At 39.7% G+C, this 25,865-nt stretch overlaps 1 protein-coding gene across 1 annotated transcript in view; it reads left to right on the top strand.

Annotated features, from left to right (window-relative positions):
• FGD4 (FYVE, RhoGEF and PH domain containing 4) overlaps positions 1-25,865 on the top strand; it is a 234,487-nt gene that overhangs the window by 39,010 nt on the left and 169,612 nt on the right. The window lies entirely within an intron of this gene.

The raw sequence follows: 25,865 nt of genomic DNA, 5'->3' as shown, positions 1-25,865 counted from the left end.
GTCAAATTAATATGGAATAATATGTACTGTTACAGTATTCAGTGAGCTTCAAGATGTCTTCTGTGGACCTAAAACTGAAGGGTTGTTTTGTGGGTATCTGTTTATGTATAAGTATGATGGGCTATTTCATTAAAAGTAGTCAACTTATTAGGCTCTATTAAAAATATTATATATATTTTTTGTGCCCAGAGCAGCTTGCAGCATTTACAGATAGAATACACATTTCAGTGGAAACAAGAATCCTAGGACTGAAAGGAATCTTGGAGAGTGTCTTATGCTTCCATACTCTAGCTCTGTTTCTAGGAGCTGGAGTGAGGAGTTCTGCTATTGAAATTAAATTACTAAGTGATTAACATTAAGTTTTATAATGACAAGATTGCTTTCCTTTCTATTAGGTAATTAATGGAATTTCTTCATTTAAATTTTTTTACTTAATTTTTTTTTTTTTAAATTATCATTTCCTGCTGTTTGCTTGGTAGCACTAACTAAATTCAAAGTGAAATTTGTACTAGTACAAATGAATGCAAATTAATAGAAAAATTCAAGCAGCTTGTTTTTCGTGGTGAATCAATATTTTATCCCACAGGAACAAGTTCTGCAAAGATCATCATGAATTTCAAGTATTCCCATCACCCTGTAGTTAATACAACTAGTGGTGTGGTCCAGTGTTCTTACTTATCAGTGAGGCCCAGGGAAATTTAATGACTCAATTAAGGTGACCCAAAAAATCAATAGTAGCGTTAGGGCTCTATTCAGTTCAGTTCAGTCGCTCAGTCCTGTCCGATTCTTTGCGGCACCATGGATTGCAGCACTCCAGGCTTCCCTGTCCCCAACTCCCGGAGCTTCCTCAAACTCATGTCCATTGAGTTGGTGATGCCATTCAATCATGTCATCCTCTGTGGTCCCTTTCTCCTTCTGCCTTCAATCTTTCCCAACATCAGAGTCTTTTCCATTGAGTCAGTTCTTCGAGTTAGGAGGCCAAAGTATTGGAGCTTCAGCTTCAGCATCAGTCTTTCCAATGAATAGTCAAACTGATTGCCTTTAGGATAGACTGGTTTGGTGTCCTTCCTGTCCAAGAGACTCTCAAGAGTCTTCTCCATCACCACTGTTCAAAAGCATCAATTCTTTAGTGCTCAGCTTTCTTAATTGTCCAACTCTCACATCATACATGACTACTGGAAAAACTATAGCTTTGACTAGACGGATCTTTGTTGGCAAAGCAATGGCTCTGCTTTTTAATATGCTCTCTAGGTTGGTCATAGCTTTTCTTCTAAGAAGCAAGCGTCTTTTAATTTCATAGCTGCAGTCACCATCTGCGGTGATTTTGGAGCCCCAAAAATAAAAGCCTGCCACTTTTTCCATTGTTTCCCCATCTATTTGCCATGAATGATGGAACTGGAAACCATGATCTTAGTTTTCTGAAAGCTGAGTTTTAAGCCAACTTTTTCACTCTCGTCTTCACTTTCATCAAGAGGCTTTTTAGTTCTTCTTTGCTTTCTGCCATAAGGGTGCTGTTATCCACATATCTGAGGTTATTAATATTTCTCGTGGCAATCTTGATTCCAGCTTGTGCTTCAGCTAGCCTGGCATTTTGCATGATATACTCTGCATATAAGTTAAATAAGCAGGGTGACAATATACAGCATTGATGTACTCCTTTCCCGATTTGGAACTAGTCTGTCCAGTTCTAACTGTTGCTTCTTGACCTGCATACAGATTTCTCAGTAGGCAGGTAAGGCATCCCATCACTTTAAGAATTTTTCAGGTTTGTTGTGATCCACACCATCAAAGGCTTGGCGAAGTTAATAAAGCAGAAGTAGATGTTTTTCTGGAACTCTCTTGCTTTTTTGATGATCCAGTGTATGCCTTGAATTTGATCTCTGTTTCCTCTGCCTTTTCTAAATCCAGCTTGAACATCTGTAAATTCATGGTTCATGTACTGTTGAAACCTGATTTGGAGAATTTTTGACCATTACTTTGCTAGTGTGGGAGATGAGTGCAATTGTGCATTAGTTTGAACATTCTTTGGCATTGTCTTTGGGATTGGAATGAAAACTGACCTTTTCCAGTCCTGTGGCCACTGCTGAATTTTCTAAATTTGCTGGCATATTAAGTGCAGCACTTTCACAGCATCATCTTTTAGGATTTGAACTAGCTCAACTGGAATTCCTTCACCTCCACTAGCTTTGTTTGTAGTGATGCTTCCCAAGGCCCACTTGACTTCACATTCCAGGATGACTGGCTCTAGATGTGTGATCACTCCATCCTGGTTATCTGGGTCATGAAGATCTTTTTTGTATGGTTGTTTTGTGTATTTTTGCCATCTCTTCTTAATATCTTCTGCTTCTGTTAGGTCCATACCATTTCTGTCCTTTATTGTGCCCATCTTTGCATGAAATGTTCCCTTGGTATCTCTAATTTTTTGAGATCTCTAGTTTTTCCCATTCTACTGTTTTCCTCTGTTTCTTCGCATTGATCACTGAGGAAGGCTTTCTTATCTCTCCTTGCTATTCTTTGGAACTCTGCATTCAGATGGATATATATTTCCTTTTCTCCTTTGCCTTTCACTTCTCTTCTTTTCTCAGCTATTTGTAAGGCCTTCTCAGACAGCCATTTTGCCTTGTTGCATTTCTTTGTCCTGGGAATGGTCTTGATCACTGCCTCCTGTACAATGTCAGGAACCTCCATGCATGGTTCTTCAGGCACTCTATCAGATCTAATCCCTTGAATCTATTTGTCACTTCCACTGTATAACTGGAAGGGATTTGATTTAGGTGTTACCTGAATAGTCTAGTGGTTTTCCCCACTTTCTTCAATTTAAGTCTGAATTTGGCAATAAGGAGTTCATGATCTGAGCCACAGTCAACTCCTGGTCTTGTTTTTGCTGACTGTATAGAGCTTCTCCATCTTTGGCTGTAAAGAATATAATCAATCTGATTTTGGTATTGACCATCTGATGATGTCCATGTGTAGAGTCTTTTCTTGTGTTGTTGGAAGAGGGTGTTTGCTATGACCAGTGCGTTCTCTTGGCAAAACTCTTTAGCCTTTGCCCTCCTTTATTCTGTACTCCAAGGCCAAATTTGCTTGTTACTCCAAGCAAATTTGAGTAACTTTGTATCTTGGTATCTGTTGACTTCCAAGAGTGCATTTCAGTCCCCTCTGATGAAAAGGACATCCCTTTTGGGTGTTAGTTTTAGAAGGTCTTGTAGGTCTTCATTGAACTCTTCAACTTCAGGTTCTTTGGCATTACTGGTCTAGGCCTAGACTTGGATTACTGTGATGTTGAGTGGTTTGCCTTGGAAATGAACAGATATCGTTTTGTTGTTTTTGAGGTTGCATCCGAGTACTGCATTTCAGATTACTCACATTCTTGGTTCTAGCCAGTTCTGTTTGTTGTTGTTGTTGTTGTTGTTGTTTGTAGCTTCCTTTTTAAAAAGAAATCTCTGGCTCCTTTGCCTTAAAGATTTAGGTTATCCTTCTGGCTTACTTCACTCTGTATAATAGGCTCCAGTTTCATCCACCTCATTAGAACTGATTCAAATGTATTCTTTTTAATGGCTGAGTAATACTCCATTGTGTATATGTACCACAGCTTTCTTATCCATTCATCTGCTGATGGACATCTAGGTTGCTTCCATGTCCTGGCTATTATAAACAGTGCTGCGATGAACATTGGGGTAACGCATATATATGGAATTTAGAAAAAAAAAAAAGATTTAGGTTAACTCCTGCTAAAGGTGGGGGTTGGCGGATTTTGAGCAAAGATCTGGTGCAGCTCTGGCAACATTAAGGGAAATGTTCCTGACCCCAGACTTTCACAATACGTACTTTGTATATCTCCATCAGAGTACTTTTCAGTTTATGCTGTAATTTTATTTACTTGATTGTCATGCTGGGAGACTGGTGCCTTCAAGGGCAGTGACTGGTCTTCTCATCCCCAGTGTTTCATATATGGTAGGTAGCCAATGATTGCTTGCTGAGTGAAGGGAGGTATGTAAGACCGTGTGTGGGAAACATCTGACCTTTTGGTGGGGCTCCAGAATAAACCATAGTATGAGCATTGGTAAGAGATGAAACTGGATGTACGTGAGTTTGGAGCTCGACTTTTTATGCTACAGGCTTTTTATGCTATGCTAAAGAGTTTGGATTTACTTTGTAAGGAGTCGTAGTGCCATTGAGGGATCCTGAGAGGGAGTGGGTAGCAGTATGATTTACAATTTAGAAAGGAGCAGTTGTGAGCAGTGTAGAAGATAGACTGAAGGAGGGGAGAGGCTGACACTGGTCATGAGGCTGATTTAAGATTTAAAGGTCAAGTGGGGTGTAAGCTGTGTATACCCCGGGGGTTTGCAAGGCAATCCAGGTATTGGGAGAAAATATTAGAACTTCTGCTTATTGTTTAAAAAATAAGCTTTACTAACTTCTATTATATATGTTGAAAAATCATTTTATGTGTTGATGGTGACTTCCTGATCTGGATGTCACACTGTCACATGCCATATCCCATGTGGTAGAGAAGGCTTCCTAAAAGGAGAATGAAATTCTATGACTCAGAGAGATGGTAGGCCATTTTGCCCTTTCCTTTTAGCTTTTTTCTAAACAGTGTAATCTTTAAGTATTTGGTTTAGTGAACTTATAGGATATGTTGTTTAGCTTTAACTAAACTCTCGAGCTTCTCTGGTGGCTCAGACGGTAAAGCATCTGCTAACAATGCGGGAGACTCAGGTTCAATCCCTGGGTCAGGAAGATCTCCTGGAGAAGGAAATGGCACCCCACTCCAGTATTCTTGCCTGGAAAATCCCATGGATGGAGGAGCCTGGTAGGCTGCAGTCCATGGGGTTGCAGAGTCGGACATGACTGAGCAATTTCACTTTCACTAAACTCTCATAAAATGGTACGTGATATCAAATTCAAATACTGTTTTAAAGAAACCACAATTTGAAGATAAGCCAAAGAATACAAGACACATGAATAATAAGTAAACTGTACAGTTTATACTTCTAGTAACTCTGAGTCATATTATGATGTTAAAAACAATCAGACTGTCTAACCATTTAGGACAAGAAGGTGAACAAAAAGCAAGCAAACAAGCAAAATTACCATGAACATTCTTTGAAGTCTGAATTTACATCTACTCTTGCTTTTTAAAAATTTAAAAATGTATTATTTATTTTTGGCTGAACTGGATCTTCATTGCTGTTCATGGGCTTTCTTTTGCTGCAGAGCAGGGGCTTAGTAGTTGAAGTGCTTGGGTTTAGTTGCCCTGCAGCATGTGGAATCTTCCTGAACCAGGGATTGAACCCATGTCCCCTGCATTGGCCGGTGGATCTTTACCTCTGCACCAATAGGGAAGTCCTACTCTTATTAAGTATGTTAAGTTTTATCATGCCTTGAGATAGTATTAACTAATACTATGAGGCCAGTATTTAAAACTGCTTTTCGTGTCATCTTTAGCATCTTATTAAAATTTCTATTTTTGTATATTTTGTAATATAGTATTATACAATAGTACATAGTATAGAATTTATAAATATACATTCCTCAGGTACAGAGTCAAAGTTTTAATCAGTTGTATGATGAAAAAAATTTCAGGTGGACTGGTTGAGAGAAAGATGCTAAAAAAACTTAAGGGAAAGAGGTCATGGAAGGATCTATTCAGATTCTACTACATATTATAGATTATGTGGTTTCTTTTGCATATATTATGTAATATAATGATAATGGTAATCCTCTGAAGTAGATACTGCCATTTTATAGATGGCAAACTGAGGCTCAAAGAAGTTCAATACCTTGCCTAAGGACACAATTACAGTATTCGGTATTTCAACCTAGGTCTCTTTAAGACCCACATTCTTTCTACCTATTGTTTCTTTTGAATAACTGGGCATTTGAAAATTCAGTTAGCTGAGATTAAAGAATATAAGTAACTCATTTTATCCAGTGGATTACTAGTGAATTTTTAATGAAGTTGTATGTATAGTAACCCTACTTATCCTATTACCCTAGCTATTAGGTGAGATCTAATCCATATATAATGGGTATTATTTATTTCTGTCTCTGGGGATCCATATCATATTTACCATGTTCAAAGTTAATATTGATTCTTCTAAGTTTATGTTTGATAATAGAATATTCATTTAGGAAAAAATATTTTACCCTTGAGAAATTATCATATTTTGAATCAGGATCATGTGGGAAAAACTGTTCAGGCAATTAAATACAATTAAATGGTATAAATACACATTTACTGATTTGGGTTTTTTTTTTTTGGGGGGGCTTTTCAGATAAAGATTTTCATGGTCACTTATGATTCATGTATTTTCAGGATTGTAGCAAAAGCTTTCAAAAAATTTCTTCAATCAAAATGAAGAAAAATGCCACAGTGTTTAAGAGGCTTTTTACTTAATGAGTTTAATCATAATTCCGGAGATTTCCCTGATGGCCCAGTGGTTAAGACTTGGACTTTCATTGCCGTGGACCTGAGTTTGATTCCTGGTGGGGAAACTAAGATCCCGCAATCCATGGTTCAGCCAAAAAAACCGAACCAACCAACCAACCAACCGACTAAACACAACAAACAAAAAAACAAAAACAAAACTAGAAAACCCTAGGAGATACAAAACAGTTCCATATACACAAAGACTTCCCTCACAATAGTAATATTTCCATCTATTTATCTGTTTCTCTGATTCTTTTGATTTTTAAAAAATATTTATTTATATTTGGCTGCACTGGGTCTTCATTGCTGTACACAGCCTTTCTCTAGTTGTGGTGATCAGGGTCTTCTCTGTAGTTGTGATTTCTAGAGCTTCTCATCACAGTGATTTCCCTTTCTTGCAGAGCACAGGCTCTATAGCATGGGGGCTTAGCTGCTCTGTGGTATGTGGGATCTTCTTGGATCAGGGATCAAACCTGTGTTCCCTGCTTTGGCAGGTATATTCTCAACCACTATACTACCAAGGAAGACCTCTTTTGATTTTTTTATCTTTAAATTTTTTTTTAATTGAAGGATAATTGGATTAAAGAATTTTGTTGTTTTCTGACATGAATCCGTCATAGGTATACATATATCCCCACCCTTTTGAACCTCGCTCCCATTTCCCTCCCCATCCCACCCCTCTAGGTTGATACAGAGCTCCTGTTTGAGTTTCCTGAGCAAATTCCTGTTGGCTGTCTATCTTACATGTGGTAATGTAGGTTTCGATGTTACTCTTTCCATACATCTCACCCTGTCCTCCCCTCCCCCCATGTCCATGAGTCTATTCTCTATGTCTGTTTCTCCATTTGCCCTGTAAATAAATTCTTCAGTACCATTTTTCTAGATTCCACATATGTGCGTTAGAATACGATGTTTATCTTTCTCTTTCTGACTCACTTCACTCTGTATAATAGATTCTAGATTCATCCACCTCATCAGAACTGACTCAAATGCATTCCTTTTTATGGCTGAGTAATATTCCATTGTGTATATGTACTACAACTGCTTTATCTATTCATCTGTTGATGGATATCTAGGTTGCTTCCATGTTCTAGCTGTTGTAAATAGTGCTGCAGTGAACAGTGGGATACACGTGTCTTTTTCAACCATGGTTTCCTCAGGGTATATGCCTAGGAGTGGGATGTCTGGGTCATATGGTGGTTTTATTCCTAGTTTTTTAAGGAATCTCCATACCGTCTTCCATAGTGACTGTATCAATTTACATTCCCACCAACAGTGCAAGAGTATTCCCTTTTCTCCACACCCTCTCTCACATTTATTGTTTGTAGACTTTTTGATGAGGGCCATTCTGACCAGTGTAAGGTGATATCTCACTGTAGATTTGATTTGCATTTCTCTAATAATGAGCAGTGTTGACCATTTTTTCATGTGTTTGTTAGCCATCTGTATGTCTTTTTTGGAGAAATGTCTGTTTAGGTCTTTTCCCCACTTTTTTGATTGGGTTGTTTGTTTTCCTGGTATTGAGTTGTATGAGGTGCTTGTATATTTTGGAAATTAATCCTTTGTCAGTTGTTTCATTTGCTATTATTTTCTCCCGTTCCAAGGGTTGTCTTTTCACCTTGCTTATAGTTTCCTTTGCTATGCAAAAGCTTTTAAGTTTAATCAGGTTCCACTTGCTTACTTTTGTTTTTATTTCCATTACTCTAGGAGGTGGGTCTTAGAGGTTCTTGATTTGATTTATGTCATCAAGTGTTCTGCCTATGTTTCCTCTAAGATTTTTATAATTTCTGATCTTACATTTAGGTCTTTAATCCATTTTGAGTTTATCTTTGTGTATGGTGTTAGGAAGTGTTCTAATTTCATTCTTTCACATGTAGCTCTCCAGTTTTCCCAGCACCATTTATCGAAGAGGTTGTCTTTGCCCCATTGTATATTCCTGCCTCCTTTGTCAATAATAAGGTACCTTTAGATGCATGGGTTTATTTCTGAGCTTTCTGTCTTGTTACATTGGTCTATATTTCTGTTTTTGTGCCAGTAACATACTGTCTTGATGGCTGTAGCTTTGTAGTATAATCTGAAATCAGGACAGTTGATTCCTCCAGCTCCATTCTTCTTTCTCAAAACTGCCCTGGCTATCCGGGGTCTTTTGTGTTTCCATATGAATCATGAAATGTTTTATTCTAGTTCTGTGAAAAATGCCATTGGTAATTTGATAGGGATTGCATTGAATCTGTAGATTGCATTTGGTAGTATGGTCATTTTCACAATATTGATTCTTCCTACCTAGAACATGGAATATCTCTTCATCTGTTTATGTCATCTTTGATTTCTTTCATTAGTGTCTTATAATTTTCTGTGTACAGTTCTTTTGTTTCCTTAGGAAAGTTATTCCTAGATATTTAATTCTTTTTGTTGCAATGGTGAATGGGATTGATTTCTCTTTCTGGTTTTTCATTGTTAGTATATAGAAATGCAAGTGATTTCTGTGTATTGATTTTGTATCCTGCAACTTTGTGAAATTTACTGATTAGCTCTAGTAATTTTCTTATACTATATTTAGGGTTTTCTATGTACAGTATCATGTCATCTGCAAACAGTGAGAGCTTTACTTCCTCTTTCCAATCTAGATTCCTTTTATTTCTTTTTCTTCCCTGATTGCTGTAGCTAGGAGTTCCAAAACTATGTTGAATGATAGTGGTGAAAGTGACACTCTTGTCTTCTTCCTGATCTTAGGGGGAATGCTTTCAGTGTTTTTACCAATGAGAATAATGTTTGCTGTAGGCTTATCATACATGGCCTTTACTATGTTGAGGTAGGTCCTTCTGAGATACCCCACATCTAAGGTAAGGGAAACCCAAGTAAGATGGTAGGCACTGAGAGAGGGCATCAGAGGGCAGACAGACTGAAACCACAATCACAGAAAACTTGCCAATCTGATCACATGGACCACAGCCTTGTCTAACTCAATGAAACTAAGCCATGCCATGTGGGGCCACCCAAGATGGGTGGGTCATGGTGGAGAGGTCTGACAGAATGTGGTCCACTGGAGAAGGGAATGGCAAACCACTTCAGTATTCTTGCCTTGAGAACCCCATGAACAGTGTGAAAAGGCAAAAAGATAGGACACTGAAAGATGAACTCCCCAGGTCGGTAGGTGCCCAGTATGCTACTGGAGATCAATGAAGAAATAACTCCAGAAAGAATGAAGGGATGGAGCCAAAGCAAAAACAACACCCAGTTGTGGATGGGACTGGTGATAGAAGCAAGATTTGATGCTGTAAAGAGCGGTATTGCATAGGAACCTGGATTGTTAGGTCCGTGAATCAAGGCAAATTAGAAGTGGTCAAACAGGAGATTACAAGAGTGAACATCGACATTCTAGGAATCAGTGAACTAAGATGGACTGGCATGAGTGAATTTAACTCAGATGATCATTATATCTATTACAGTGGGCAGGAATCCCTTAGAAGAAATGGAGTAGCCATCATAGTCAACAAAAGAGCCCGAAATGCAGTACTTGGATGCAAGGCAAACCATTCAGTATCATCGTAATCCAAGTCTATGCCCTGACCAGTAACGCTGAAGCAGCTGAAGTTGAACAGTTCTATGAAGACCTACAAGGCCTTCTAGAACTAACACCCAAAAAAGATGTCCTCTTCATTATAGGGGACTGGAATGCAAAAATAGGAAGTCAAGAAACACCTGGAGTAACAGGCAAATTTGGCCTTGGAGTACAGAATGAAGCAGGGCAAAGGCTAATAGAGTTCTGCCAAGAGAACACACTGATCAGAGCAAACACCCTTTTCCAACAACACAAGAGAAGACTCTACACTTGAATATCACCAGATGGTCGACACTGAAATCAGATTAATTGTATTCTTTGCAGCCAAAGATGGAGAAGCTCTATACAGTCAGTTTTTTGTGTGTGGGAGCTCTCAATGACCTTTTATATATTCCATAGACGCAGAGTCTGCCTAGTTGATTGTGTGGATTTAATCTGCAGCTTGTACAGCTAGTGTGATAGTTTTGGGTCTTCTTCCTTAGCCACACTTCCCCTGGGTTTCAATTGTGGTTTTATTTCCACTTCTGCATGTGTGTTGTCCACTGGGCTTTTCTCCTGAGGCTGCCTTGGAGGACTTGGGTTTGCCCCTGTGAAGGCCAGGTGTGGAGGTGGGGCAGGTGCTTGGGTTGCAGGGGTTCTGGCAGCTTCATACGACGTACTCAGGGGAGTTGGCAGCTAAGGCAGCAGGAACTGTAATGCTTTAGAAGGGTATAGCAACTTGTATTGGCTAATACGCTCCAGTATTTTTGCCTGGAGAATCCCGTCCCTGACAGAGAAGCCTGGCAGGCCACAGTCTACAGGGTTGCAAAGAGTCGGATATGCGCATAGACGTAAAACTTCTTTGCCTGTGGCAGCTCTGCCCCAGTGAGAATTGAGCATGAAGGTGGCACAGCTGCTTGACTTGCAGGGACCCTGGCAGTGCCAAGTATGCAGGGACATGGACTGTCTCCGCTGCAGGAGTTATGGCCCTATCAGAGTCTTTTTTTGAGCCTCTTGTAGCTTGCGATCAGAAGGCCTCTTTGGCCAGTCTTTCTCTGTAGTTCAGCCCTTCAGGCACTTAGAGGGCTCCTTTGCCTGGGGTCCTTCTCTGTTGTTTGACGTGTCAGGCACATAGAGGGGCTCCCCTGGGTGTGGTCCTGCTCTTTAGTTTGGCACATCAGTCACTTAAAGGAGCACCCTGGGCAGGGTTCTACTCTGGTTCAGTGTGTCAGATGTTTGATGGGCCAGCCTCTCTATTGTTCAGCTGCTGATGCTGGCATGTGGGGAGAGAGAGACTATGGTGATAGTTCCACCCACTATGCAAGGCTGCCGGACTTTCCACCACAGTCTCCTCCCTCACATTCCCTCCATCTGTCTCTGCAGTCAATAGCAGCCCTCACCCTGGGATTGCTCCACAATCCCTAAACTCCAGCTCCCAGCTACTGCACCTTCCAGGGAACCTACGTCCCTGTCTGGGGTATGTATGGCTGCAGCAAGGACTGTCTAATTATCATTCCATTTAGGCTGTCACAAATCAGCTGTTTCACTCTCCGCCTAAAATGTTTCTCCTCTGACACAGACAATTGCCCCACTGTGGGGATCAGACCCCGCTTCAGTTTCCCCACTGGCTGAGGGCAGGGCCAGCCCTACTAACACTCCTGTTTTTCCCCCTAGTTCCTTTGTCCTACCGAGTTTTGCCGTGGTTCTATATCTTCTTTTCCTTTGGTCAGGTACTCCTGGCTGCTCTCAACTGATGTTCTGCATGCCCTTCTGTGTCTGAAGGTGTGTTCCTGATGTATCTGTGGAGAGAGATGTACTCCTTGTCCATCTGCTCCTCTGCCATCTTGTTCTCTTTCGAATTTTTTTTTTTTTTGGTGAGGTGATTTATCTGCTGTAAATTTATACAACTAGCAGAGTGGAATTTGAATCCACCTATTTGCACAGGTCACTGAAAGATGCTCTAAAGGGAACAGAAAACTTCCTAGGGTAATTTCAGGAATGTTGGGTATTTTTTGAAATGGAAGTAACTGCTTCTTTTGTTTCTGGTTTTTGCCCTTTGCCCTGTGACTATTATCCTTCCCTTTGGGCTGTGACTTTGGTATTTTTGGACTTTTTTAGTTATAGATTTGACTTGGTTTCTGCATTATATCAGTGGTAGGTGGTTAATAAAAATAAACACTACATATGTCATAGGAAAATTGGTATAGAATTTGTTTCTCTGTTTCCAATGTGGCAGCCTTAAAAGCCTTCACACTTTGGTCCTTGGTTGGCCTTTTCTGGTGAGTGTCAAATACAGTGTGCATGCAAAACTTTTAAGTACTCAGTAATTAATTGCTGTTATTATATTGTTTTCTCCTGATTTAAGGTCATTAATTTTCACTATTTGCTTATATATTCTCTCCAGGGTTTGCTCACTTTTTAAAATGAATGCCATTGAACTTCTGAAAAAAGTTGAAGTTAGTTGCTCAGTCGTGTCTGACTCTTTGCAGTCTCATGGACTGTAGCCGGCCAGATTCCTCTGTCCATGGAATTTTCCAGGCAAGAATACTGGAGTGGGTTGCCATTTCCTTCTCCAGGGGATCTTTCCAACCCAGGGATTGAACCCAGGTCTCCTGTATGGCAGGCAAATTCTTTACCATTTGAGTCCCAGGGAAATACTATTGAACTCCTCCCATGCACTAAAATTTGCCTTCTTTTTGATGTTTGAGGAAGCCGCTCTTAAATGAAGCTTAATTCCAAATATTTCTAAAAATAAACAAAAAGCTGGAGGCAGTTTATAAGTGCTAAGATGCATGGGACTGTACAACCCCACCCTCTTCCCCATTGCTTTAAGAAAGCAGAAGCAGGGAATAGTAAGGGAGAGAATGCAGTCAGCACTTCACTGGCACAGTGCTTTGATGTTTAGTAAAAATAGAATGTAGTAATCCCCATTTTACACTGGTGGAAATAGGCTCCAGAGAATATAAATAACAAGCATTTCAAGGTCGTAAACCTCTAGTAACTGACACAGGGAACTGATCTCTGATTTTGGAACTGTTGCACTGCTTTTTCTTGAAAAGTATAACCTATATATAAAATAGTCTTAACTTGGTGTTTGTCACATATTCAATTCTTCTTTTCTAAATGTAGTTGGCTTATTTAGTTGAAATATAGTTGAGTAGATTCTTAATAAGAATAGATTCCCTTCTCTCTCTTTCTAAACCTTTGTAGCTATCAGTGAAGCAATTAATTAAAAAGAGGCAAAGGGGATAGTTGCTGTGCTTCCTTTCTTTGGGAGAAGGAGCAACTTGAGGAAATGAAATGTCCTACATGAAAAAGCTAACCATGAGGGGACTGCTCACAGATAGCTTTTCTATTTTGAATGTAAGTGGGAGCCAACTGAGACCTGTAGAAAGCTAGAGCTGATTCAAATGGTTCTGTTAAAAGTTTGAAGACTTTTTTTCCTCTTTTTTAAATAAGTAAGCATTTCTAGAGCTTAGCTTTGAATAAGGCAAGGAGGCCCTGGATACAAATAAAGCAGTAAGGGGAAGTTCTGACAAGTTTTGCACAGTAAATGCAGAGATGTATTTATTAAGTAGTAGCAAGTCTCATCAGGGCCCGTGAGCCTATGTAAATGGTTGTTGGGGTGCTATTCTTATATGCTAAGTTGTGAATGCCCCATCACACTCCAGAGCTGTGGCCTTGAGTGTAATAGATGGATAAATTCTAAGAGTTCATTTTCTATTTGTATGGGTCTTTTAGTCCCTTTAGGATCCCATCTATATATTTTACCATTAAAAAAAATGCTTGCAAATACTCGATGGTTTCTCAGGTTGAAGTTTTTCTTCATAAAACTTCACCTCATGAAGTTTCTCTTAATGAAGACAAGTTTTGGAAGATGGAGGCATCTGAAGGCCAGATTCCAGTGAGGAGAGCAGAGAGAGCTCCCAGGTTTGCGTCTCCTGCCTGGTGACTGAGGAAAAAATTTGTTGGCTCAGGAAATGGCCCTTACCTGTTTTTCTCTGGGCTTCCCTTGTGGCTCAGCTGGGAAAGAATCTGCCTGCAGTGCGAGAGACCTGGGTTCAATCCCTGGATTGGGAAGCTCCCCTGGAGAAGGGAAAGGCTACCCACTCCAGTATTTTGGCCTGGAGATTTCCATGGGCTGTATAGTCCACGGGGTTGCAAAGAGTCAGACACAACTGATCAACTTTCAGTTTCTTTCTCTTGAACACCAGGAGTCAGCATTTGCTATGGTCATGTGAATCCTGCTGCCACTAGGTGGCAAGACAGAAGCAAAAATTCTAGGCAGATGTGTAAGGTTAGGAGGCCTGCTCAGACATACTTCACTGGTGGGAGATATGGCGTGGTCGGTTGGGGTGCCACAGTTGGAAAGAACTTGAGACATGGAGTGTATTTCTCTACTACTGATTTTAATTCTGCCCCTGGTAATGAAGTTTCTGGTGATAGAAGTTGGTATTTAGAATGTATGGTCTTAAAAGCATGAACCATGAAATCTTAGCTTTTAGAAACTTTGCAGAGCTCTACCATCAAGTTGGTAAGGCATTGTTATCACTATTTTATAGATAGCAAATAGATGTCCATAGAAGTTGGTTTTTCCAGGATTTCACAGCAAGTCACTGGTTGGTCTTGCTCTTTGAATTACAGTTTTGTACCAATTAAGTTATTATTTTAAGTGAAGCCTATTTATGAGGAAAAATAGAGACTAGAAGATGTTTTGGATTCTGCTTTCTGGCTTTCCATAGTCCTGAGTATAGACCCCTTTGCAGCCCAAAGCAGTCTGGTCAACAGGTGGTAATGACTAACTTACCAGTCCTGTGACAGTAAGGAAACAACCTTCATTAGACGGTCACTTAAAATGCAGAGCTATAAAGTCATAGCAGTTACCACATTGTGATACTTAGAGAATTGTGAAAATTAAAAGAGGAAGCCTATATGTGTGCCTGGCATATAACCTGCAATTAATAAAATGTTTTTCCCTCTGAAGCTGCCCCTCATATTTGTTTCTTTGTTTTTAAAATATGTTAGTTATCTGGGCATATTAATTATTAGTTGGAACCAACATGCTGAAATGGGAAGGAAAACTTTCTTCTCAAGAAGAAATTGTCTTCCTTTTCTTTGTCACAGCAGTGAACTTTGATTTTTCAAAGTAGTGTTACTGTGGAAATTGAATACATAATACTTTCCCACTTATTTTCAGAAGGAGAACAGTCCATGACTATGCTTCTGAATAGCAGCTTTCAAACTTTTTAACCATAACCTAGTACTCTGTGTGTGCTTGTACATCTGTGTTTGTGTCTGAAATAAAAGTTAATCCTTTCTGTGTGTTTATATACTCTACTGTTTTCTGTCATATCCACTAATAAGATGTGACCACAGTTTGAAAAATCTTATGCTGTAGAGAAAGATAAGAAAACATTAATTTTAGGCTTCTTTTTTTTCTTCCATCTTAACTAAAGACCTTCCAGCCTGGCAAATCCAGGGTCAAATTCAAAATAAGATGAGAAGGTTATACCTCTTAGAACATGTAAGTGCTTCCAGTAGTACTTGAGGAGCACTGACATTTCTATCAGCTCACCTCACAGTTAACTGTGCCCTACCTATGACTAAAGGCAGTGAGAACAGAAAGAAAATGCAGTGTAGGTTCTGTGAGACACAGTTAACGTTTTTGCTAAAACTTTTACTCACCCTATATTTCTTTTGTGGGTCAATTTTAACCTCATTTCTTGCAGCTCTTGGATCAGTGGGCTTATGTTAACCCACATCATCTAACAGACCCACTTGAGGTAGCTTTGGAAATTCAGGTGTGAACTGTTTTTTTTTTTTTTTTTTTAATATAGTTGACTTACAGTATTGTGTTAATTTCTGCTGTATAGCAAAGTGACCCAGTTATACACATCTATACATTTTTAAAATATTCTTTGCCATTATGGTTTATCCCAGGATATTGAACATAGTTCATTATGCTATAAGGTGTGAATTGTTGAATGAAACAGATTGCTGCCTCAGCTGCTGATAGAATAGGCCAGTAGTGTTGACTGGTGTTTTTTTGTTCATAACTTGTGGTGTGTGATCTCATTTGTTCCCCCAACCCTGTGAGACAAGAGATGAAATTATCGTATTTATTCAAAACCATCATCACCACTGAAAAACAAGCAAACAAATAAAATCAAAGGATTCAAGAGCTTAGCTAGCTTGTTCAAATCACATAGGTATGGGAGAGAGTAGAGCTTCTCCTACTCTCAGGTAATAACCCAGGTCTGTCTTATTACCAAAAATCTTGATCCCAAAACCTTCATAATTTAAAATGTTGATACCAAGAGTACTTTTCTTATGGATTAAATACTACTTAAAATACTAAATCTTTGGGAGACAAGTTAATTCAAAGAATATAGCACAAGAGGGGCTTCCTTGGTGGTCCAGTGGTTAAGACCTTGACATCCAATGCAGTGGGTGTGGGTTCAGTCTTTGGTTGGAGAGCTAAGAAGGTCTTACATGCCTTGCAGCCCCAAAACCAAAACATAAAGCAGAAGCAATATTGTAACAAATACTAAGAAAACTTAAAAAATGATCCTTGTTGGTGGGGGGAGGAGAGTCTTAAAAAGAGTATAAAGCATAAGAAAGTATCATTCAGTTATCCTTGTTTAAAGGTAAATAACCATTCTTCTCAACTTTGTACTTCAGATATTTAAGATGCCTTTAATTTTGAGGAATGTTGATGTAGTCCCCACAAATATAATTTTTTCCCTCTTTGTGAACAAAGATGGAAGCCTGTGGTAAATACCTATGTTTTTTGGTTTGTCATCTTTCCTGTTTTATTTCTGAAAACTTCTGAAGTAGCGGGGCATGTGGTGGTGATATTGTTGGCAACACTAAAATTTGAAAAGCTTGTGTGAGAATTTAAATAAGAGCTTGGATCTTCTGACCACCGGCTGACTTCTTTGCAGATGCATTAATCTATTTGGACAGAGTAATTGTGTGTTTTGAGTAAAGGCCCAAGGTTAAAAATGGTAGAGGAAGAAGACCTCATAATTCACAATGTATTTTTTGCTTGGGTTTAGAGTGTAGCCTTGTCAAGACTGTTTTGTCATTTTCAACAGAATAATCACGTGAGGCAACGGAGTAATCCCATGAGGGAGGGAAAGGTTAAGTAAAGTTCTGCACTTACCAGCTATTTCACATAGCCAGTGACAGGTAGAAGTATTCTTTAATATGATTTTCTTTTCTGCCCCAAGTTTCTTTTAGAGCACTTAAATTTTGCATGTGACCCAGTGAAACATGATATGTCAATAAACAATGAATTAACCTTGGTTTTTATATGTTTGGTCTCATCCAGCTGAAATTCATGATTCTACAAAAGATTAAAGAGAAAGGACACTGTGATGGGGAGGGAGATAGGAGGTTCAACAGGGAGGGGATATATGTATACCTATGGCTGATTCATATTGAGGTTTGACAGAAAACAACAAAATTCTGTAAAGCAATTATCCTTCAATTCAAAAATAATAATAATAATAAAAACTTACAGAAAAAAAGAAGGACAAGGTGAGGAGGGCATTAATATTTTATATCCATTGGAAAGCTCATAAATAGTAATAAGGTGGATAAAGTGTATTGAGAGTATCCAGTGTGCTACACAGTGTTCAAAGTGTTTCATTAACCATTTTATCTCATGAAATTTTAAAACCCATGTGAAGGTAATACCATTGTTTCAGATTTTATACGTAAAGAAACCAAACCACTAATAGTTTAGCTTAATATTAATTGGTAAGTGGTTGAGCAGGTGGCTGAGATGGTAAAGAATCCGCCTGCAATGCAGGAGACCTAGGTTCATTCCCTTGGTTGGGAAGACCTCCTGGAGGAGCACATGGCAACCCACTCCAGTATTCTTGCCTGCAGAATCCTGATGGACAGAGGAGCCTGGTGGGCTACAATCCATGGGGTTGCGAAGTGTTGGACACGACTGAGCAACTAAGCACACAGCACACAGAGCAAGTATAATCTGACTTAAGAGCCTGTGCCTTTTATAACTCTCACTGTTATTGTTCAGTTGCTTAGTCCTGTCCGACTCTTTGCATCACTAAAGGACTGTAGCACGTCAGTCTTCCTAGTTCTTCATCATCTCCCAGAGCTTCTTCAAACTCACCTCCATTGACTTGGTGATTCAATCCAATCATCTCATCCTCTGTACTAACTTCTCCTGCTGCTTTCAATCTTTCCCAGCATCAGGGTCTTTTCTAATGAGTCAGCTCTTTCAAGCAGGTGGCCAAAGTATTGGAGTGTCAGCTTCAGCATCATTCCTGCCAATGAATATTGAGGACTGATTTCCTTTAGGATGGATTGGTTGGAACTACTTGCAGTCCAAGGGACTCTCAAGAGTCTTCTCCAGCACCACAGTTCAAAAGCATCAATTCTTCAGCGCTCAGCCTTCTTTATGGTCCAGTTCTCACATCCATACATGACTACTAGAAAAACCATAGCTTTGACTAGATGGACCTTTGTAGGCAAAGTAATATTTCTGCTTTTTAATATGCTATCTAGGTTGGTCATCACTTTTCTTCCAAGGAGCAAGTCTTTTTTAATTTCATGACTGCAGTCACTATCTGCAGAGATATTGGAGCCCAAGAAAATAAAGTCCGTCACTGTTTTCATTGTTTCCTCATCTATTTGCCATGAAGTTATGGGGCAGGATGCCCTGATCGTAATTTTTTGAATGTAGAGTTTTAAGCCAGCTTTTTCACTCTCTTTTCATCTTCATCAAGAGGCTCTTCAGTTCCTCTTTGCTTTCTGCCATAAGGGTGGTGTCATTTGCATATATGAGGTTATTGATATTTCTCCCTGCAGTCTTAATTCCAGCTTGTGCTTCATCCAGCCTGGCATTTTGCATGATGTATTCTGCATAAAAGTTAAATAAGCACGGTGACAGTGTACAGACTTGATGTACTCCTTTCCCAATTTTGAACCAGCCCATTGTTCCATGTCCAGTTCTAACTGTTGCTTCTTGATCTGCATACAGATTTCCTAGGAGGCAGGTAGGTGGTCTGGTATTCCCATTTCTTTAAGAAATTTCCACAGTAGTAGTGATCCACACAGTCAAATGCTTTAGCATAGTCAGTGAAGTAGAAGTATATGTTCTAGAATTCTCTTGCTTTTTCTGTAATCGAACAGATGTTGGCAATTTGATCTGTGGTTCCTCTGCCTTTTCTAAATCCTGCTTAAACATTTAGAAGTTCTGCTTCATGTACTGTTGAATCCTAGCTTGGAGATCTTGAGCATTACCTTGCTAATGTGTTAAATGAGTACAATTGTGCGGTAGTTTGAACATTCTTTGGCATTGGCTTCTTGGGGATTGGAATGAAAATTGACCTTTTCCAGTCCTGTGGCCAGTGCTGAGTTTTCCAAATTTACTGGCATATTGAGTGCAGTGCTTTCACAGCATCATCTTTTAGGATTTGAAATAGGTAAGTCAGAGTTCCATCACTCACCTCCACTAGCTCTGTTTGTAGTGATGCTTTCTAAGGCTGAATGGACTTCACAGTCCAGGGTATCTGACTCTAGGTGAATGATCACACCATCATGGTTATCTGGGTCATTAAGATCTTTTTTTGTGTGTAGTTCTTCTGTGTATTCTTGCCATCTCTTCTTAATATCTTCTGCTTCTTTTAGATCCATACCTTTTCTGTCCTTGATTGTGCCCATCATTGCATGAAATGTTCCCTTGGTATCTCTAATTTTCTTGAAGTGATCTCTAGTCTTTCACTTTCTAGTGTTTTCCTCTATTTCTTTGCACTGATCACTGAGGAAGCCTTTCTTATCTCTCCTAGCTATTCTTTGGAACTCTGCTTTCAAATGGGTATATCTTTCCTTTTCTCCTTTACCTTTCACATCTCTTCTTTTCTCAGCTACTCGTAAGGCCTCCTCAGACAACCATTTTGCCTTTTTGCATTTCTTTTTCTTGGGGATGGTCTTGATCACCACCTCCTATACAGTGTTACCAACCTACATCTTCAGGCACTCTCTCGGATCTAATCCCTTGAATCTATTTGTCACTTCCACTGTATAATTGTAAGGGATTTGATTTAGGTCATACCTGCATAGTCTAGTGGTTTTCCCTACTTTCTTCAATTTAAGTCGAATTTTGCCATAAAAAATTCATAATCTGAGCCACAGTCAGCTCCTGGTCTTGTTTATGCTGATGTATAGAGCTTTTCTATTGACCACAGACTTGTCTAACTCAATGAAACTATGAGCCATGCCATGTAGGGCCACCCAAGATGGACGGTTCTAACAAAATGGGGTCCACTGGAGAAGGGAATTGCAAACCACTTCAGTAGTCTTGCCCTGAGAACCCCATGAATAGTATGAAAAGACAACAAGAACACTGAAAGATGAACTTCTCAAGTTGATAGGTGCCCAATATGCTACTGGAGATCAGTGAAGAAATAACTCCAGAAAGAATAAAGAGAGGGACTGAAAGCAAAAACAACACCCAGTTGAGAATGTGACTGGTGAGGGAAATAAAGTCTGATGCTATAAAGAGCAATATTGCATAGAAACCTGGAATGTTAGCTCCATGAATCAAGGCAGATTGGAAGTGGTCAAACGAGATGGCAAGGGTGAACATTGACATCTTAGGAATCAGTGAACTTGTATGGACTGGAATGGGTGAATTTACCTCAGTATTATATCTACTACTGTGGACAAGAATCCCTTAGAAAATGGAGTAGTCATCACAGTCAACAAAAGAGTCCAAAATGCAGTACTTGGATGCAATCTCAAAAATGACAGAATGATCTCTGTTCATTTCCAAGGCAAACCATTCAATATCACAGTAATCCAAGTCTATGCCCCAACCAGTAATGCTGAAGAAGCTGAAGTTGAATGGTTCTATGAAGACCTACAAGACCTTCTAGAACTAACACCCAAAAAAGATGTCCTTTTCATTATAGGGGACTGGAATGCAAAAGTAGGAAGTCAAGAGATAACTGGAATAACAGGCAAATTTGGCCTTGGAATATGGAAGGAAGCAGAGTAAAGGCTAAAAGTTTTGCCAAGAGAATGCACCAATCATAGCAAACACCCTCTTCAACAACACAAGAGAAGACTCTACACATGGACATCAGCAGATGGTCGACACCAAAATCAGATTGATTATATTCTTTGCAGCCAAAGATGGAGAAGCTCTATATAGTCAGCAAACACAAGACTGGGAGCTGACTGTGGCTCAGATCATGAACTCCTTATTGCCAAATTCAGACTTAAATTGAAGAAAGCAGGGAAAACCACTAGACCATGCACATATGACCTTAATCAAATCCATTATGATTATACAGTGGAAGTGACAAATAGATTCAAGGGATTAGATCTGAGAGAGTGCCTGAAGATGTAGGTTGGTAACACTGTACAGGAGGTGGTGATCAAGACCATCCCCAAGAAAAAGAAATGCAAAAAGGCAAAATGGTTGTCTGAGGAGGCTTTACAAGTAGCTGAGAAAAGAAGAGACACGAAAGGTAAAGGAGAAAAGGAAAGATATACCCATTTGAATGCAGAGTTCCAAAGAATAACAAGAAGAGATAAGAAAGCCTTCCTCAGTGATCAGTGCAAAGAAATAGAGGAAAACACTAGAAAGTGAAAGACTAGAGTTCACTTCAAGAGAATTAGAGATACCACAGGAACATCTCATGCAAAGATGGGCTCAATGAAGGACAGAAAAGGTATGGACCTAACAGAAGCAGAAGATATTAAGAAGACAAGGCAAGAATACACAGAATAGCTATTCAAAAAAGATCTCCATGACCCAGATAACTGCAATGGTGTGATCACTCATGTAGAGCCAGACATCCTGGAATACAAAGTCAAGTGGGCCTTAGGGACCACTAGGAACAAAGCAAGTGGAGGTGATGGAATTCCAGTTGAGCTATTTCAGATCTAAAATATGATGCTGTTAAAGTGCTGCACTCAATATGCCAGCAAATTTGGAAGATTCAGCAGTGGCCACAGGGCTGGAAAAGGTCAGTTTTCATTCCAATTCCAAAGAAAGGCAATGCCAAAGAATGATCAAACTACCACACAATTGCACTGATCTCACACGCTAGCCAAGTAATGCTCAAAATTCTCCAAGCCTTTGAAGAAAAGCCATGGCCACCTAGACAGCATATTAAAAAGCATAGAGATTGCTTTGCTGACAAAGGACCATTTAGTGAAAGCTACAATTTTTCCAATAGTCATGTATGGATGTGAGAGTTGGACTATAAAGAAAGCTGAGCACCAAAGAATTGATGGTTTTGAATAGTGGTGTTGGAGAATTCTCTTGAGAGACCTTGGATAAGAGGGAGATCCAACCAATCATTCCTAAAGGAAATCAGTCCTAATTATTCATTGGAAGGACTGATGCTGAACCTGAAACTCCAATACTGTGGCCACCTGATGGGAAGAACTGACTCATTGGAAAAGACCCTGATACTGGGAAAGATTGAAGTCAGGAGGAGAAGGGTGTGATAGAGGATCAGATGGTTGGATGGCATCACTGATTCTATGGATATGAGTTTGAGTAAGCTTCAGCAGTTGGTGATGGCCAGGGAATCCTGGTGTGTACTGATGTTCATGGGGTCACAAAGAATTGGACAATGATGAGTGACTGAACTGAACTGAACCGAGAACTTCTTTCCATCTCTGACTACAAAGAATATAATCAGTCTGATTTAGGTATTGACCATCTGATAATGTCCATGTGTAAAGTCGTCTCTTGTGTTGTTGGAAGAGGGTGTGTGCTATGACCAGGGCATTCTCTTGGCAAACCTCTGTTAGCCTGTGCCCTGCTTCATTTTGTACTTCAAGGCCAAATTTGCCTGTTAGTCCAGATATCTCTTGACTTCCAGGAGGTGATGATTTATCTAATGAATATAGATATGCCATAATATTGGGACTGTTGCTATATAATAGTGTAGAGGGCCTGGAAAATACCAAGCTCAGTAAATTCTTAATCCGATTTTCTGCTGTTGGTTGGATATGTATGCCCTCCCTGTAGTTTGGCCTCAGTAATGGTGGTAATGGTGACATCCTTCAAAAGGACTTATGGCAGTATGCGTGCATCCCGGGACTGTTGTCTTCAGTGCCCCTTGCCCCATAGTAGGCCATTGCTGACCTGTGCTTCCGCAGAAGATACTCAAATACTCAAAGGCAGGTTTGGCTCAGTGTCTTGTGGGGCTCAGTGCTCCTTTTTGTAGGACCTGTTGTGCAGAAAGTTTCATTTGCACATCTCTAGTGAATATGAGGTTTGATTCTAAATTCGATTTTCCTCTCCTACCATCTTGTTGGGGCTTCTCTTTTGCTGTTGGACGTGGGGTATCTTTTTTTGGTGGGATCCACTGTTTTCCTGTTGATAGTTAATCAGCGGCTAGTTGGAATTTTGGTGTTTTTGCAAGAGAAGATGAGCGCATGTCCTTCTCTACCATCTTAGGAGCTATATGATAACTGTTATATTGCCATTCTATTTAATAGACATTCAAGTAACAGGTCATAGAAAATGGGCCCTGATTACCATTAATTTAGAATTTAAACTTGCACAAGTTATTTCATCTCTTTTTGCCCCTTTCCTCATCTCTAAATTGTGTGATAATATCTATTCTATCTACAACTCTATTTTGTGTATGCAATTAAAGCTGGAGAGATGTATTGGCCATGGTGAAGGATACATTGTATAGCGGAGGCAAAGACAAGGGGGTAAAGACAATAAAAAGTGGGAGAGAGTATATTTTGTAAAAGTTTATATGCAAAAATATTTCAAACCATTGGTTTGAAGGAAAAGTGAGTACAAATATTAAAATTGTCAGTGTAGGCTGTAGGCACTACCTTCATGGGAAGGTGAGGGAGGGGCCAGAGTGTTGCTCAAGAAGTACAAGTAGCTCTGTCATAGATGAGAGGATTGAGGTAAAGGGCTCCTCTGTGGTGCTGCTGCATGTGAGGTGGGGGGGATGTCCAGACTAGGCAGCCTCTGGAGGATGGGGAGTTTAGGATGAAGCATAACCACAAGGTGGTGCATTTGTCTAGTTAAGCAGATGACCCACGCTAAATGTTGATGAAGATTTTAAAAGAACTGGGTAGAGAATTTCCGTAACTAGAGAAGTATTTGAGATATTATGAGGCAGACATGAATAATTCAGTTATCTATAATAGAGAATAATGTGTGTGATGCCCTGAGTCAAAGGTCATTGTGCTTCCGATACTGTCACCTTTACTTTTTCTCTTTTACTCTCCTTTCCACAGTCACCTCAGCAGGCATTGCTGAGACTTACCTAGCTAATTTTGTGATTTTTATATTATATTTGTGATTTTAAACTTTGAGCAGAGTGTGAACCATTTTCGGGACTCATTTCTCTTCCTAGGTATCTAAAAAGTAAGAAATAATAAGGTGTGTATCTATTCCAGGCGTATTCATGCATCCTCAAACAGTACTGTTTGCTGGAGAGCACCATGGGAGGGAGAAAGGTCAGGCATCCCCTAGTTAGGAGAAGCCACTTGTCCCTCACTGAGTGATTCTTCCAGTGTAGTTATTAAACTGTGGGACCTCCTGCATTAGTTAGGCATCTCCAGAGAAACAGAACCAGTAGATTGCATGTATACACATATATGTTATAAGGAATTGGCTCACGTATTTATGGAGGCTGGCAAGTCCAAGTCCACAGCATGGGTTGGCAGACTTGAGACCCAGAAGAGCTGGTGGTGCAGCTCCAGTCCAAAGGCCAGCAGGCAGAGACCCAGGCAAGCCAGTGGTTCAGGTGAAATCTAGACAGGTTGCTGAAGAATTCTTTTTTGCTCAGGGAGGCCAGTCTTTTCACTCTATGCAGTCTGTCAACTGATTGGATGAGGCCCACCCACATTAAGCAGAAGGCAGTCTGCTTACATGGAGTTCACTGATTAAAATGTTTATCTTTTCCCAAACACCCTCCATGTTGATGCATATAATTAACTCCCTCACCCCTGCCATGGGATGTGCTAAAAGCAAGGCCTCCTTAGAGGATATTGGGAGCCCTGTTCCATCCTTAGAACTCCTTTCAAATTCAGTTGTAACTAAACACATTGGGTAGATATCTTATAACCTGTTTGAATCAAATTAATGGATAAGAGAGCACTTAAAAATTGTGAAGCAGTTTACAAATGTAAGGAATTTAGGGAAGTGGTGAGTGAAGAGTGTGTGGGTAGAGTTTAGCATAATTGGGTGGATTGCCACCTGTTGTGAGGGTTATAGGTTGGCAAGAGAACAATAAACCTTTGTTTTTGTGATTGGACTGCGCATAATCATCCCCAGTGCAGTGAGGCCTTCTTAGAACCTTCTCTTAGGTCTACAGGAAAATCCCATCTTCATTCTGTGGGAAAGCGTCTTGGGTGGGACCTGGGAATTCTGGCTCTGTTAACTAGCCATTGCATTCCAACCTACTCTCAACTGCTACTGACCCTCCAGAGGACTCCTTGTGATGCTGTTCGAGTATGGGATTGGATAGATTAAAAATATAATTTCTTTACATAGCAGCTATCTTTTGAGCCATTTAATCTCATAAACCTTGGAAGAAAATAAAAACCTTGCATTCCAAGGGACTCTCAAGAGTATTCTCCAATACCACAGTTCCGAAGCATCAGTTCTTCGGCGCTTAGCTCTCTTTATGGTCCAACTCTCACATCTGTACATGACTACTGGAAAAACCATAGCTTTGACTAGATGGACCTTTGTTGGCAAAGTAATGTTTCTGCTTTTTAATATGCTGTCTACTCCTTCAGGAATTTTTAAATGATCCAATTTATCTCAATATCACAGTGGAAATAAAGTGCTTAACATTAAATGCTATGTACCTTAATACTTTTAAACATGGAGTACTTTTTTAGGACTTAAATATT

This window comes from Bos grunniens, chromosome 5 (genome assembly GCF_055505025.1).
Source record: "Bos grunniens cultivar Pamir isolate PY7600 chromosome 5, Bosgru_T2T1.0, whole genome shotgun sequence".
Taxonomy (NCBI): Eukaryota; Metazoa; Chordata; class Mammalia; order Artiodactyla; family Bovidae; genus Bos; species Bos grunniens.
This window is presented reverse-complemented; position numbering and strand designations above follow the sequence as displayed.